Consider the following 16,604-nt stretch of genomic DNA (forward strand, 5'->3'; position numbering starts at 1 on the left):
AATATTACTAATTCATGATCTAAATCAAGGTTTTGAAAATATCTTAGCTGTGAATATATATCACGGTGTAATACAATCGTAGATAGTGTGTGAGTTGTATTGTATGTAGTGAATGTCTATGCATTTTATGTCTTCTTTGTTTGTGAAAAATGTATTTGAGAATTACTTGATATTTTTAATATTTATTTTAATTATAAAATATAAATTATAGAATCGAGAAGGTTCGAATAGTGTGTATTTAAAATCTAAATGTCTTTACAATCATAATAAAAATAATAATTAATTTAGCATATTTTCAATTTCATGTTATCAAATCGACGTAGCTATCTATGACTAATTATATTATTGTAAATTTGGGACATATCAGCTGATTAACTCGTTAGTATTTCTTCTCAAAAGGTAAAATATTTTTTCTTGGTATAACTAGACGATTAACTTTTTAATTGTTAAAAAATTAATACAATAAATAATACTCTATTCGTCTTATTCTAGATGTCACACTTGAGTAATGATACAAGAATTTAAGAAATATTATTTTGTATATAAGTAAAGAAAGAAAATATTTTTTATATATCAAAATGAGTATTTCAAAGAAAATACTCCCTCCGTCTCACTTTAGGAGTTCCGGTTGAGTTCGGCACGGGTTTTAAGAAATACAAAGCAATGTAGGTGAAAAAGATAATGGAATGTGGCTTTTTTATATTAGTTTTATTAATAAAATGTGAGTGGGAAAAGGTTAGTGGAATGTGGGGCCTAATACAATTTATGGAATATTTCAACCGGGACTCCTAAATTGGAACATCCAAAAATGGTAAACCGGGACTCCTAAAATGGGACGGAGGGAGTAACAAACTAAAAATTACTCCCTCCGTCCCCCATTAAGAGTCACACTTTTCCATTTCGGTCCGTCCCCAATTAAGAGTCACACTTCATTTTTACCATAAATAGTAAATAGGTCCCACATTCCACTAATTCACTTCACTCACATTTTATTATAAAACCAATATAAAAAGATGGGTCCCACATTCTACTAACTTTTCAACCAACTTTTCTTTACATTTCTTAAAATCCGTTCCGGTCAAACTATGACTCCTAATCGGGGAAGGAGGGAGTAAAATATAACATCTGTTTTCTGTTATAACATTTGGTAAAAATTCCACAGTCAATTCATTCCATAACAGGTGGCATTATCAACTGTATAAGGTAGTTAAGCCTGGGCCCACAACCTAAGCAATCAAACACTTTTATAAACGTTGACTGGGTCCCACCAAATTATTCCTCTCTGCGTGCCTGCCTCTAATCTAACCAACTATATTGTTGTATTCACGAAATGGTTTTTTAGTTGTCAAAATAATACTGAGTACAATTATTAATACTTCCACCTTTCCACAAATTTTGTCCAAATTTGACTTTAATACAAACTTTAAAAAATTGTTTCACTTTATATTAAATAGAGGTGTGTGGTGGAATACGAGTCTCATATTAAGGTGGTTGAAGAGTGTATTTAATATCTCTTTTTGGAAATATTTTAATTGAGATAAATTTTGCGGGACGAACGAGAATGATAAAATGTGATAAATTTTATGGGAAAGAGGGAGTAGTTTTTAATTTTTAATAGTCAATTACCAAGTAGTATTTCACGGTTCGTAAATGACTGTATCATCTGTATGTTTTATTTATATATTCACAAGAAAAATGAAAAATTGTAAATTAAATCGACTAATATTGAGGAGGTTCGATATTTTGGGGGGAGAATAAGATGATTATAAATTTAATACTATGGAATTACTTCAGCCGTTTGAGTAGATATGGAACATCAAATGAGTCGCTTTTAAAATGGGAAAGTTATCTAACAGAGAAATATTATTTTATTTGGATAAATATCGTTGTACAGTGAAGCCCTTGAAGCTTAAGAAAATAAATTATTTTGTAATTAAATAATGAATGATATGGTGTAATATATTAAGACAAATTATATTTGTGTACATCGACGTGTCTGTTGTAATTAATTAATAGATGATATAAGAAGCATCCAGTCATTTTGTGCCCAAAAATCAAACTTGGAAGGTGACCATAGCAAACTTTATACTAAATATGAAAGAATTTTATATTGCTAAAAAAAAAAAAACAAACTTTATACTACTACTATATTTACACTTTTTCATATGAATAATGACTATGATGAAGTCAAATAGGTTTCAATTTTCATCTGAATAAGGTTTAAAATATTATGGAAAAATACGTGTTCATCAATTTAAACCACAAACAAGTACATATACTATTAGTATTTAAGAAAATATTAATTATATATTGACTAAAGTCCCTTTTTAGTCCTTAACATATGACGATTTTTTGATTTTGGTCCGTAACATTATCTTTTGAATTATTTGGTCCTTAACAAATAAAAATCGATCACATTTGGTCCGAAATGGATGGAATTGTTAAAAATTAACAGTCAACTAAGTTTAAATCAATTTTGACTGGATTAAGACTTTTAATTATATTTAATTAATGTATAATATATAATTAACCAAAATCAGAAAAATAACAAAATTTTAAGTAAATAATAATTATCACTATTACAATATAAAATTAAACAAAAATTGATACAAGAAAAGAAAGAAAAGAAAGAGGAAATACGAAATCCCCTCATTCTCTGAATCGCGACATCGCCTCCCGCTCACAATCTATCTCACTTTGCAAACCAGCGAAGAAAGCCTAGTTTTCGCCGGCGAATCGGAGTGAGGTTCTCGCCGGCGATTCCACAGTAGTTCGCGGTGGCGATTTACATACAAATTCGTACCGGAATCGGAGGTCACGTCCACCGCCATTCCCACCGGTCTCTCTGCTATAGTTTGAACGGTCCATGGTTGGTGAGTTGAGCTTAATTGATGGAAGATGAAGAAGATGGAAGATTATACGAAACGAAGAAGGAGATGGAAGATGAAGAAGGATTCTAGGGTTTTTAAATGATTGAAGCAAAGTCTTTTAATAAATAAAACTAATTTTTAAAAAAATAGAATTGATTTGAAAAAGAAAAAGAAATCTAAATTTTTAAAGTCTAAATCCGGTCAAAATTATATTAAGTTTCGTTGACCGTTAAGTTTTAACGGCTCCGTCCATTTCGGACCAAATGTGATCGATTTTCATTTGTTAAGGACCAAATAATTCAAAAGATAATGTTACGGACCAAAATCAAAAAATCGTCAAATGTTAAGGACCAAAAAGGACCTTTACTCTTATATATTTATCGTTAGTTACTTCTTTAAGTGTCCGATCCCACGAACGCAATTTTCTTAATTCATCAATGATATAAGCATCTCACTAAACATGAAAATTATAAGAAGCACTTCGCTTAGTCGTACAAGAAATATTATTAGATTGTAAATAAATTAAAATTAATGAATTACAATATTTAAATACATTCAATGGTCTGTTACTCTGTTTTATGCAATGTTTTAAAAATCGGATCGGCCGGTGAACCGGTGAGGCTACTGGTTCACGGTTCAACCAGTCCGACCGGTTCAATCACTGGTCGAATTGTTTTACCTTGCAAATATAAAATTAAATATGCTCTTACAAAATATATTAAATTTAGTGAGTAATATATTACAATTAATATTAACATATAAAAAATATATATTAAAAATTTTAAGTAAATTAAATATTAAAAGTATTTAAAGTACGTGAATGGTAAAATTTAAATATTTATTAAATATATAAATTTTTAATTAATGTAGCCAAAAAAAGTACATATTTTACATATAATAAATAGATAAAATTCATATTATCTCAAAATATTTATGTGGTGAAATAATATTATAGACAATATATAAAACTAAACATCAATTTTTAGTTAATTTGGATAAATATATACTATAATAGTATTATTATTTATTACATAAAATTAAACTTGAATTATTAGTAAATATGGAGTAATAAACTATATTAATAATATATACTCCATATTACATCAATAAAAATAAAATTTAGTGGTTTATAATTAAAATTAAACATATCATAACTAAAAATTATTTTAAAGTATAAAACTAAACACACATTATTAATTTGTGCGGACAAAAAATTATAGAGTTAATATATAACAATAATTAATGTTCACAATATTTCATTCAAGACCATGTGGTGGAATGGTAGAGGTGTTGGTTTCTTACCTAGAGGTCTAGGGTTCAATCCCTTCTAATCTCATACATCTCCAACAGCCATAGGCTAACCACTCTCTCTCCTTGGCTAACCGCAATAAAAATAATTAAAAACAACTACATTTACAGAATAAAATTTATGATAAATTACGAAATTAAATTTACGAGACATATACGGGAAAATTCATTCATTTATTAAAAAAAAGTACATTTATGTAAAAAAAAAATTACATAATCAAGTAAAAAACTATAGCCGTGCAGTCATTCGTGCCCACAACTCTTCAATTATATCCTTTTGGAGTTGAATATGAGCATTTACTTGGCGCATGTCTGCATGTTTCTGGAGGCGGCCGGCTTCATCGAGAGGTACTCCACGTCGTACGTTAGCGGTGGCCGTTCCGTGGCTCGGGCCGGCTTCATCGTCATTTACCCAATTAGTCAGTTGTACGCCTTCATCTTCGACGATCATGTTGTGCAAGATAATGCAGGCGTACATTATATCACCAATGCAGCCGACATCCCACAAACACATTGGACTCTTGATTGTTGCCCATCGAGACTGGAGCACACCTGTGACATCCCCAACTCGAAACATGCATCATTTTGCATACTGATATGGTTTTGTTTATCATTCCATAATTATAATGTTATTTGCATAACTGCGCAAGGAAAAAAAAATATGTTTTATATATTTATATATAAAATACATGTGTATAAGTATTATAAATACTAAATAAATTAATAATTTAATGTGTGTGCGCATGTGTAATAACGTGTGTATATATGTACATGAGATACTCCCTCCGTCCAGTAATAGCAGTCCCATTTCTCCATGGCACGAGTTTTAAGAAAGTGTTGGAGTGGGTAATAAATGATGTGTGATAGTGGATTTTGGGTCCACTTAAAATGTTTAATTTATAAATTCATCTTTTATAGTACAATAATTTCCTGATGTTTGTTTTTTTTTATCACTGGTTTTTATTCCAAATTATATACTCCCACAATCAAAGTAAACAAAGCACTCTAATTGCAGTCACAATATGAAGATTTAAACATCAAGAACAGTTGCAGCTAAACACCAAGAACAGAACCAGCTCAAGTCAATACACACTGCAAAATCCACACTTTAATTCAAACCCGATGTGAATCGATTTCAAAAGACAAGATTAATGAATCAAATCTAGCACCGAAAACTTAAATCAAAGATCAAAAACCGCAGAGAGGCTACAAGAACAGATTTTTCAAGAACAAAATTTTATGAAATTAATACTCCAATACAACAATGTTTTGGACCATAGTCCAAATCAAACACACAACCAGTCGAAAAACCCAAATTACACTTAATACAACAATTAATTTCAAGAATAGGAAGGGGATTAGGGTTCGTAGAGAGAGGACACGACCGATTATGGTTTGATATGGGGTGGTGGAGGCGGCGCGGTGGAGGCGTCGTGGTAGAGACGGCGTGGTGGAGGCGACGGGAGATAAGGAGGCGATGGTAGCGGCGCGGTGGAGGCGGTGTGGTGGAGGCGGTGGAGGCAGCGTCCAGTGGAGGTGGTGGAGGCGGCGAGGGATTAGGATTCCCGAGAGAGAATGGGAGTCTGTGAGAGAGAGAGAGAGTGAATGACAATTCTCGTAAATGAGAGTACAGATTGGGGGTCGGGGGTGGAAATTAGGGAATAATTTGAGGTTTTTTTAATGGCATTTTTGAAATTTAAGTGAATAGGTGGGGTAATTAGATTGTCCAAATATGGTAAGTAGAACCGGGACTCTTATTTCTGGACGTCCCAAAACGGAAAAACGGGACTTCTATTACTAGACGGAGGGAGTAATATAGTACTACTATTATGTACGTACTAATATATTTATAGATTTATAAATTTAGATATGTGCATGCTTTTTAGATAGATAGACTTAAGGTTATTTACATTAAATAAATATATGTTTGTACATGGACTATTAATAGAAAATTATTGGTGGCATGACATTTGGCCAAAATTTAAATACGTGTAAGTGATTTAGCTCATGTACAACATGTATATCTATTAAATAAATCGATAAAGAGGCTAATCGGTTAAGCCGACTCTCTTATTTTTACAAATATATGACTGGAGTTGTAATTGAGAAGGGAGAGAACAGAGGAGTTAGGCAGAAATAAAATTGAGGGAAGAAAAAAAAAAAGAATGAATGAATGAAAAATAGTGTCTGACTCCTCCGGCTATATAAAGTTGCTGATAAAGAAAGGGAATTTGAGTGTTTGATTACTCGTTGTCATCTTGTTATAATCAGGTGGGTATAAATCACACTTTTAATTTACATATTTTATGTGATTGATTGCTATGTATTAGAGTGGAGTGAATATTTGGATTATAATGATATGAATTTGATATAGTTGTGTTATTTGAAATTATTTTGTGAAATGTGATATGGATATGTGATTGGTGCAATGAATATGTGAGTGATGCAATTAATTTGTTTTTATATGGCATTAGAATATCTTGAATCGTTGGATTAAAGAGGATATGTGACAGGCTTGACCTGGGTTCTACTGGTCAAATATGCAAAGAGGGGCCTTCGTGGAAAGGTCAAATAATGAAAAGGGACCTTCGGGTCGTATACAATGAAAATCCCGGGCAAATACCAGGCTTGACCAGTCACAGAATAATAAATTGAACAGAGTGACATATGCATATGTATATGAAATTGTTTCTAATATTTGTTGGTTATTGTTATATATATTGATTAAGGAATATGTTTGATTTTGAGATGTGGAATTAAAGGTAAGGTTTTTATATACACTGAATTGTGGCTTATATAAACCACTAATATTTTTCAGGAATTAGATACGAGTGAAGTATTTGGTTGAGGTGATGCTGGGGTTTTGGTGCCCCTTGCACAGCGGAAGACTTGTACAAAACAAATAAATCAGACACGGATCTATTTGACCGATTATGCGATTAATCAATTCACATGTTAAACAGATAATTGCATGCTAGAACGCAAATAATTCATGCTCAAAGAAAGTAAATCCTAAAACATGAATTCTACGGTTTAGAGTTACCGATATGATTCTCCAAAGAATCGTCGATTGCTCGTGCCTTCTCCACGTGATGATCTTCGATACTAGACCACGGATCTTCTCTCTGGTTCCCGAACTGTATCTCGATATCAGAGTGGGCTGATCTTATCAAAATATTAGGACTCGAATAAAGAAGACAGAAGAAATCCTTCTCCAATTAGGAGAGAAATTTGAACTCCTCTAGGTAGAGGGGAACGAAAATTATGCTATTGAAAAAATTATGATTTCTGATTTCTGTCTCCTTTATTCTCCTATTTATATTAAGTTCCTTTTGGGCCCAGACAGGGATCTATGGAAGGTTTTGGATATGGGCTCCCCCAATTAGCTTTTTACTAATTAAATTGAACCCACAATTTAATACAAGCTTATATTGGAATATTACGAGCAGCCACTACAGAAGTAATATTGAACTCTCCCCATCCAAATCTGAAATTACAAGTAAACCGGGTTTTCACTTTGTTTATTATTTATTTCCCGCGCTTAAGATATAAATGTCCATTAATTAATTAATGTCTGCTATGGACTTAATTAATTAATATCTTATTAATTCCAAAAGTGGACTTAGCAAGAAACATTTAATTATTATTCATAGAACGATAAAACTCCACCTGGCCAGTTTTCTGAATAATAAAACCTTGTTCGAGCTCCTCTTGAGGACATTATCAAACGAGACTCACCTCGCGCACAATTCAACATAATAGCAATCCTAGCACCGCTAGATATTAATCACCACTACCCAATATATCAGGATTATTGGGTTGCGAAAAACCCGCACCATTTGATAAGTCAAAGTAGTGCATAATCAATACCGTATGCTCAATGCTAACGTATGTAGATTAAGAAATAGTTATTTATCAAGACCTAGTCTTTCAGTAGATAGCATAACGACACGTCTTGCTGTTAGATCCATTCAGTGCTATACCACACCAACGTCATCTTATTTCAGTAAGGCTTAGAAATAATCGGACTGACATTGCAACCTTTCACGATAGGCAGTCTAAGTCTATCTGGGTTGTGAAATTCTTCTTTTTCTTTTGCAAAGCATTGCATAGAACCGACCGTGTTACCTTAAAGTGGACGACGCCCACAACCACTCTACTAAGCAAAAGACTTAGACTTTGTTTGCTTCTTATACATTTAAATGTTTATAAAACATCTTATAAATGCACAAGCAAACACAATGTAATAACATACTGATTCTATTCGTGCGAAACTGCTCGAATAATACGGAACCGGGTTAAAAGTGGATTATAGAGTTTTACGTATACAAGCAAGATTCTATTCGAGCGAAACTTGCTCGAAACATGCTTTTCAGTATAACAAACCTAACAATCTCCCACTTATACTCAAAACATGCTTTCGAGTATACCCACTGCCAAAAACTCTCCCACTTATACACAAAGCAGGTATTGGTACTAGATATATCGAACCAACATTCATTACTTTTGAACATGCTGCCACAAAGGCATTTTATGTGAAAAATCTGCTTGGTTGTTCTCTGATCATATCTTTTCCACCATAATGTCTTTGCTGCGTACTTGATCTTTAATTAATTTCATCTTTCTATGTGATTTCTTAGCTTTATTAGCTCGTGTGTCCCTTGAATTAGCCTTCACTAGAGTCGTACTCCAAATGTAATACTCATAGGCATACTCAAACTTACGATTAAAGCTATTAGGAAGATACTCCTAAGGTAAACACACATTCAGAGGATGACTTACTCGACTACTGATTAGTCATAAAACTAAGTCAGTGTAACCCCAAGGACTAGGCCTGTCAAATTGGATACCCGCGGATACCCGATCTGAAATTTTCGGGTACCCGATCCCAAAATTCCAAAAATCCAATATCCGATACCCGATCCGAATTTGATTTCGGGTACCCGAATACCCGACTCGGGTATCCAGTCCCGAAAAATCGGGTATCCAGTCCCAATTGTGATTTTGAATTTATTTTATTTTCTTTTTGAAAATTAACTACAAACTTTTAGAATTTATTTAATATTATTTAATTCAAATTTAATACAAAGTTGAAGTACTAGTATTCAAGTAAAAATAACTACAAACTTTTAGAAATACAAAATTCTTATAGTAGCTCGAATTTAAGAGAAAATAACTACAAATTTATAGAAATAACTAAAAACATTGAAAAATACAAAATTCATAAGTTATACATATTAACATCTTTTATCCATCCACAATAAGTCAATAACCATCAAAATTCATAAGTTCAAACATTCATCCTTTATAAATACACAATTCAATAATTCATAAGAATCAAGATCTAACAATAATATCATCAAAAATTCAAAATATCACAAGTCAATGAAATTAAAATATAATTAAAAAAATTAAATTACATATCTTATATGCTAACTATTAAGTATTAATTAAATTATAGTTAAGAAATTAAATTATATTTAATTATAATAAAAATATAATTTATTAATTTTAGAAAATAAATCGGATAAATCGGGTAATTCGGGTATACCCGATCGGATATCGGGTAACTCAATACCCAATAATCCAAAATTCTCACTACCCGATCCCGATCCGATACCCGAAAAATCGGGTTTCGGGTATCCAATTATCCGACTTTTTCGGGTTTGGATATCGGGTATCCAATACCCGATATCCATTTTGACAGGCCTACCAAGGACATTACATGAATGACTGGTAAACTAGAATATAGCAATTAGTTTTTTTCAAGTACTATGGTATACTCTTTACCTCAATTAAAGTCCTTTGCCATGGTTAATATGATATACGTTTGTCATGCATAAGCACAACTAATATCAAACTTAGTACACATTATAGCATACATGAGACAACTATCTTCGAAACTAGTCTCATAATTCTTGATCTCACCAAGCGTCAAACGACACTTGACTAGAGACAAGACAATTCCATCTTGAAAGGTGTAAACCTTTTCATGGAATATCTAATGCTAAAATGTTCCAAGCAATGTGTAGATATAGGATTCCTAAAAGAATCTCAACATTCTTTCTAGCAATCTTAAAAGGACTTAGATGCTATGAATGTAATTAGTTTCTCTTAAATCCTTTATCTTAAATTGGGCAGACAACCAGTTTCCTACGCCAGATGCCAATCTCAGTTGTTTGCAACTTTTGTAGATTTCATCATCATAGAGTACCAGTAATACCATATGTAATGCACTTTCAAATTCCTTGTGCTTACAGCACTGTTAAGGACACAAGTCAAATTCCAAATATTTGACAATTTTGATAAAACACATATACTCTGATTTAGATGCTTGCCTAAGACCACGAAGGTCTATATAAGCTTCCAATCATGCGTTTCTTGCCCTTAAATTACATACCCATTAGGATGTTCCATGTAGATGATTTCTTCAAGACTTCTATTAATAGAAAGATGTCTTGACAATCATAATACATTCATTCTAATTTATGTAAGTTCTGATAGACAGTAGGATCGAATCAATCCCGGTACAACGACTGTCAAGAAGATTATCATTGTCTTGCCTTTTGAGATCCATATTTACACTTGCAAATATACTAGCTCCCACTGACTGACACAGCCTATAGGTAGTTTTGCAAGTCTTGTAAAACATGTTGTCTATCTTAGATTGTAGTTTGGAATCTATCACCTTTTCAAGGATGAATATCCAAATGAACCAATACTACATTGTAGTTAAAGGGATTATGTTCAAGTTAATCTAAGACTGAGTCTTACGACACTCTTAGACCCATGAACTTGTTGTGTTCCAGTGGAACGCTCCCACTACGATATGGTTCTTACAATCTTAGGTACTGAAGTTGATTTTATTAGTGCAAAAGTTTCTAATGGTATGACTTCTTGGTAATGTGGAAAATCCGATATCTCTCACTTTATTTTGAGAGTTATCACGCTGTTAGGCTTGTATTTCATCTCTTGATCTTCATACAAGAATTATATCTTTGAAGATTACAGAACTTATAACCTTACATCATTTGGGACAAACCTTAAAACATGCCTCAGTACACAACTCCAATTTCTTGACAGATTCTATATATATCCATCTTTCATCGTCATTAACCAAGACTTGTCGAGCTACTTAAAAGGAAAATAGCTTGACCTTATTCCTCAAAGAGCTTATCAAGTACATGCATTATGCATTCTCGAACATTCTTCGTGGAATTATGTCAAGGTAATGGAGGACATGAATCATTGAGTATAAACTCCAAGCTTTTAGCGATAAGAATCTTATCCATTTTCGTTTCCGGTCTACATAATTTAGGCATTCGAGTTTACTTTCTTTAATGATCGCAGACAAATATTAAATGACATAATGAAGATATGGCAAATAAACTTATTATCACATACTCATGCTCAATACATAATCGCAAATTACCACAAAACAATTATGTATCTTGTAACTGTAAAATTAAAATTTTGTACCCTCAAGCAGAGGTCAATATGCATTAATATTTTAGCAATTTTACTGGTCACAACACCGACGAATAGTCCAGAGACCGCAGCACGGCATGGCTGGCAAATGTTGCCTAAGCACGACCATCAGATTTAGCATTACAGAATCTTGTTTCTACAACACACTCCCATAACAATGCTCATGTGTTGATAACAAAACCAAGCTATCTCATAAATTCTATTTGTACTTCTGAAACTTGTAATTTCTTAGGATTATTGTCCCCACAGCATGGGTGGCGATAATATTAGAAACTACTTTCCAGTTCATACTATTTATATTTGAGAAGTCTGCCCTTATGAACTTGCTATTTCTTAGGATTATTGTCCCCAAAGCATGGGTGGCGATAATATTAGAAACTAGCTTCATAAATTTGCAAACCAACCGATGGAGACCGTATACAACGCACTTGTTGTAATCATCACTTAGATATTCTTATATGGTTTTTGCATAATTATCACATAAGTAAATAAAGCAGATAATCCACTTAAAATAGATAAACACCAAATAAATAGATAAATCCATTTAATGCATGACATTTAAACACACAGGATAATTATCGAAAATTATTTAATCTAGTCAAGGGATAATCAATTAAATAATTCAGTTTTATCTTGGATAATTATTATCCATATTCATTTAGGATTATCAAGATAGAGTCAACTATCTAAATCCACTTAGGATTATTCTAGATTTTATTTCGATAAATCAAATCCTACAATTCAAGATAACGTTGATCTAGGATTATCATTATTTAAATCGTACTAGGATATTAATAGATAGAAACATTTCCATCATAATCCATAAGATAAAAACAAAATCCAATCAATCAAAATTTATACAAATCTTAATACTTTTTAAAATAGACATCTAGAATATATCAAATATTACTTAGGATTTCTTAGATAAATAAACTTGTCTAAATCCAATTAAATAAGGATTTTCTTATATATCATTAACATCCTAATCTATCTAGGACATAAATCCAAAAGATAAGGATAACTTGGAGTAACACTTATTTTAATCCATCTAAGATTTGTCTTAATAGAATTAAATCTATTCAAATTCATAGGATAAAATAAATTAATATAAATATTTATCCTAATTCATCTAAGATTTATCTTGGATTAAATCCATATAAATCAATAGAATACGGTAATAATATATTATAATTGTTCAAATCTATCCATGATTTATCTAGGAACAAATTCATACAAATCTATAAGATAAGAATAAAATATTATATTATCACTATCCAAATCCATCTAAAATTTATCTATGAATAAATTCATATAAACTCATAGGATAAGAATAAAATAATATTTTTATTATCTAAATCCAACTAAGATTTGTCTAGGAATAAATCAATACAAATCAATAGAATATAGATAAAAATTAGATTGTCATTATCCAAATTTAACTCGGATTCATCTAGGAATTAAATCCATACAAATCCATAAAATAAGGATAAAATCTATAATTAATCCATGATTTAATACAAAATCAAATCTTATATAATATATAAAATCCACCAAAGATATATTCAAATCTTATTTCCAAATTAATCTTGAATACTTTTCAAAAATAAATCTAATGGTTAGGAAACCCTAATTATTTTTGGAAGGCAAAGTCACGAGAACGAGGCATAGGGAAACCCCTAATCTAACACTCTGTTGGACTCCCACTGCTCCGCAGCAGCTGCCTTATTTCCGGCAACCCGTGCACCGCTGCTGCTGCGTCATCTCTTCTGCGTTGTCTGCTCCGCGTTTACCTCCGGCAGTACAGCAAACTGATTTGCCCGGTTTCGCAGCAGATCGCCCAAGACGTCGCTGCACGCTGCTGCGCAGCCTCCGCCGTCGAGCGCAGCCGCTGCTGTCAGGAACTCCGCCAATCGCCTGCTGCGCTGCCTGGCTTCCCGAAACTCCGACGTCGTGCATATACGACAGCAAGGAAACAAAATATATATTTGAATTATGTGAATTGAGGAACTAGTTTCCAATCAATTTACCGTCGCCGTAGGAACTGGACGTCTTAAATTCAAATTGAATCTTGTATATTACACTATTGGAGACAAAGTAATCATTACATAATGTTTTGATTACATATATTAGGAATTCAATTCCACACATCACGTCTCCAACAACCATGGATAAAAACAACGTACACCATTCACCACCGCAACGGTTAAAACATGCATTCAAGCAATTCACATATCATAAAATTAATTCACATAATCAGAGCCAAAAATTGGCTCTGATACCTATTGCTGGGGTTTTGGTGCCTCTTGCACAGCGGAAGACTTGTACAAAACAAATAAATCAGACACAGATCTATTTGACCGATTATGCGATTAATCAATTCACATGTTAAACAGATAATTGCATTCTAGAACGCAAATAATTCATGCTCAAAGAAAGTAAATCCTAAAACATGAATTCCACGGTTTAGAGTTATATACCGATTTGATTCTCCAAAGAATCGTCGATTGCTCGCGCCTTCTCCACATGATGATCTTCGATACTAGACCACGGATCTTCTCTCTGGTTCCCGAACTGTATCTCGATATCAGAGTGGGCTGATCTTATCAAAATATTAGGACTCGAACAAAGAAGACAGAAGAAATCATTCTCCAATTAGGAGAGAAATTCGAACTCCTCTAGGTAGAGGGGAACGAAAATTATGCTATTGAAAAAATTATAATTTCTGATTTCTGTCTCCTTTATTCTCCTATTTATATTAAGTTCCTTTTGGGCCCAGACAGAGATCTATAGAAGGTTTTGGATATGGGCTCCCCCAATTAGCTTTTTACTAATTAAATTGAACCCACAATTTAATACAAGCTTATATTGGAATATTACGAGCAGCCACTACAGAAGTAATATTGAACTCTCCCCATCCAAATCCGAAATTACAAGTAAACCGGGTTTCCACTTTGTTTATTATTTATTTCCCGCGCTTAAGATATAAATGTCCATTAATTAATTAATGTCTGCTATGGACTTAATTAATTAATATCTTATTAATTCCAAGAGTGGACTTAGCAAGAATCATTTAATTATTATTCATAGAGCGATAAAACTCCAGCTGGCCAGTTTTCTGAATAATAAAACCTTGTTCGAGCTCCTCTTGAGGACATTATCAAACGAGACTCATCTCGCGCACAATTCAACATAATAGCAATCCTAGCACCGCTAGATATTAATCACCACTACCCAATATATCAGGATTATTGGGTTGCGAAAAACCCGCACCATTTGATAAGTCAAAGTAGTGCATAATCAATACCGTATGCTCAATGCTAACGTATGTAGATTAAGAAATAGTTATTTATCAAGACCTAGTCTTTCAGTAGATAGCATAAAGACACGTCTTGCTGTTAGATCCATTCAGTGCTATACCACACCAACGTCATCTTATTTCAGTAAGGCTTAGAAATAATCGGACTGACATTGCAACCTCTCACGATAGGCAGTCTAAGTCTATCTGGGTTGTGAAATTCTTCTTTTTCTTTTGCAAAACATTGCATACAACCGACCGTGTTACCTTAAAGTGGACGAAGCCCACAACCACTCTACTAAGCAAAAGACTTAGACTTTGTTTCCTTCTTATACATTTAAATGTTTATAAAACATCTTATAAATGCACAAGCAAACACAATGTAATAACATACTGATTCTATTCGTGCGAAACTGCTCGAATAATACGGAACCGGGTTAAAAGTGGATTATAGAGTTTCACGTATACAAGCAAGATTCTATTCGAGCGGAACTTGCTCGAAACATGCTTTTCAGTATACCAAACCTAACAGGTGAGTCGTAGGAATTTCACATGTTATCAAGGTCGGCGGCTGACGCGTTTTGGCAACCTTCTCCTCCTAATCATTTATGCATGTAAATAAGTGTATAGTATACAGAGTGGTGAGAGGGGCCCACTGCAATTTAGAATGGTTTGAAATATATAATTGATATATGGTGGTTTTTGAAATTATATAATACACGTGGATTATTTCTTTTAGATTTTGAATTTATTTATAGCAAGTGCATATGTCATAAGGGTTGAGGTGTGACAACAGCAAATGCGCGCTCCACGTCCTTGCGCGTCGACTCCTGCTGTTCCGCAAAGTAGGCCTTCTTGTCATCACTTGCGTGTCTGATCGTCTTCACAAAGACGGGCCACCTAGGGTATATACCATCCGCCAAGTAGTAGTCCATATCATGCCGGATGCCGTTGGCCACAAATGAGACGGCCGGACCGATGCCCTGATACTGCTCGTTGAAGAGGGGCGACGAGTTGAGGACGTTGAGGTCGTTGTTCGACCCGGCTACCCCAAAATACGCATGCCAAATCCAAAACTGGTAATCAGCTACGGCCTCGAGGATCATCGTGGGATTCTTTCCCTTGTAGCCGGTCGTGTAGGCCCCCTTCCAGGCAGTCGGACAATTCTTTCACTCCCAATGCATACAATCTATGCTGCCTAACATCCCGGGGAACCCATGCTGCTGCCCGTGCATCTGCATCAGATCCTGACAATCTTGGGGGGTAGGGCTTCGAAGGTACTGATCACGGAATATTTCAATCACACCGTGAAAGAAATACATCAGACTTTCCAGGGTTGTCGACTCACCGATGTGGAGATACTCATCCCACATGTCTGCCGCGCCTCCGTAGGCCAACTGCCTGATTGCCGTCGTGCACTTTTGAATAGGGGTGTGGCCGGGTCTGCCAGCCGCATGGTGCCTGAAGCGGAAATAAAGATATCGACGCTCCAAAGCGTCAACGATACGCATAAACAACTCCCTCCGCATTCTAAAACACCGCCTGAACATGTTTGCTGGAAACCGCGAGTTCGGAGCGAAGTAGTCGTCATATAGCCGCTGATGTGCAGCTACGTGATCCCGATCAATCACTGTTCGGCGGTT

Source organism: Salvia hispanica, chromosome 4 (genome assembly GCF_029641045.1).
Source record: "Salvia hispanica isolate PSC_SH4W2 chromosome 4, Shi_PSC_v1, whole genome shotgun sequence".
NCBI classification, from domain to species: domain Eukaryota; kingdom Viridiplantae; phylum Streptophyta; class Magnoliopsida; order Lamiales; family Lamiaceae; genus Salvia; species Salvia hispanica.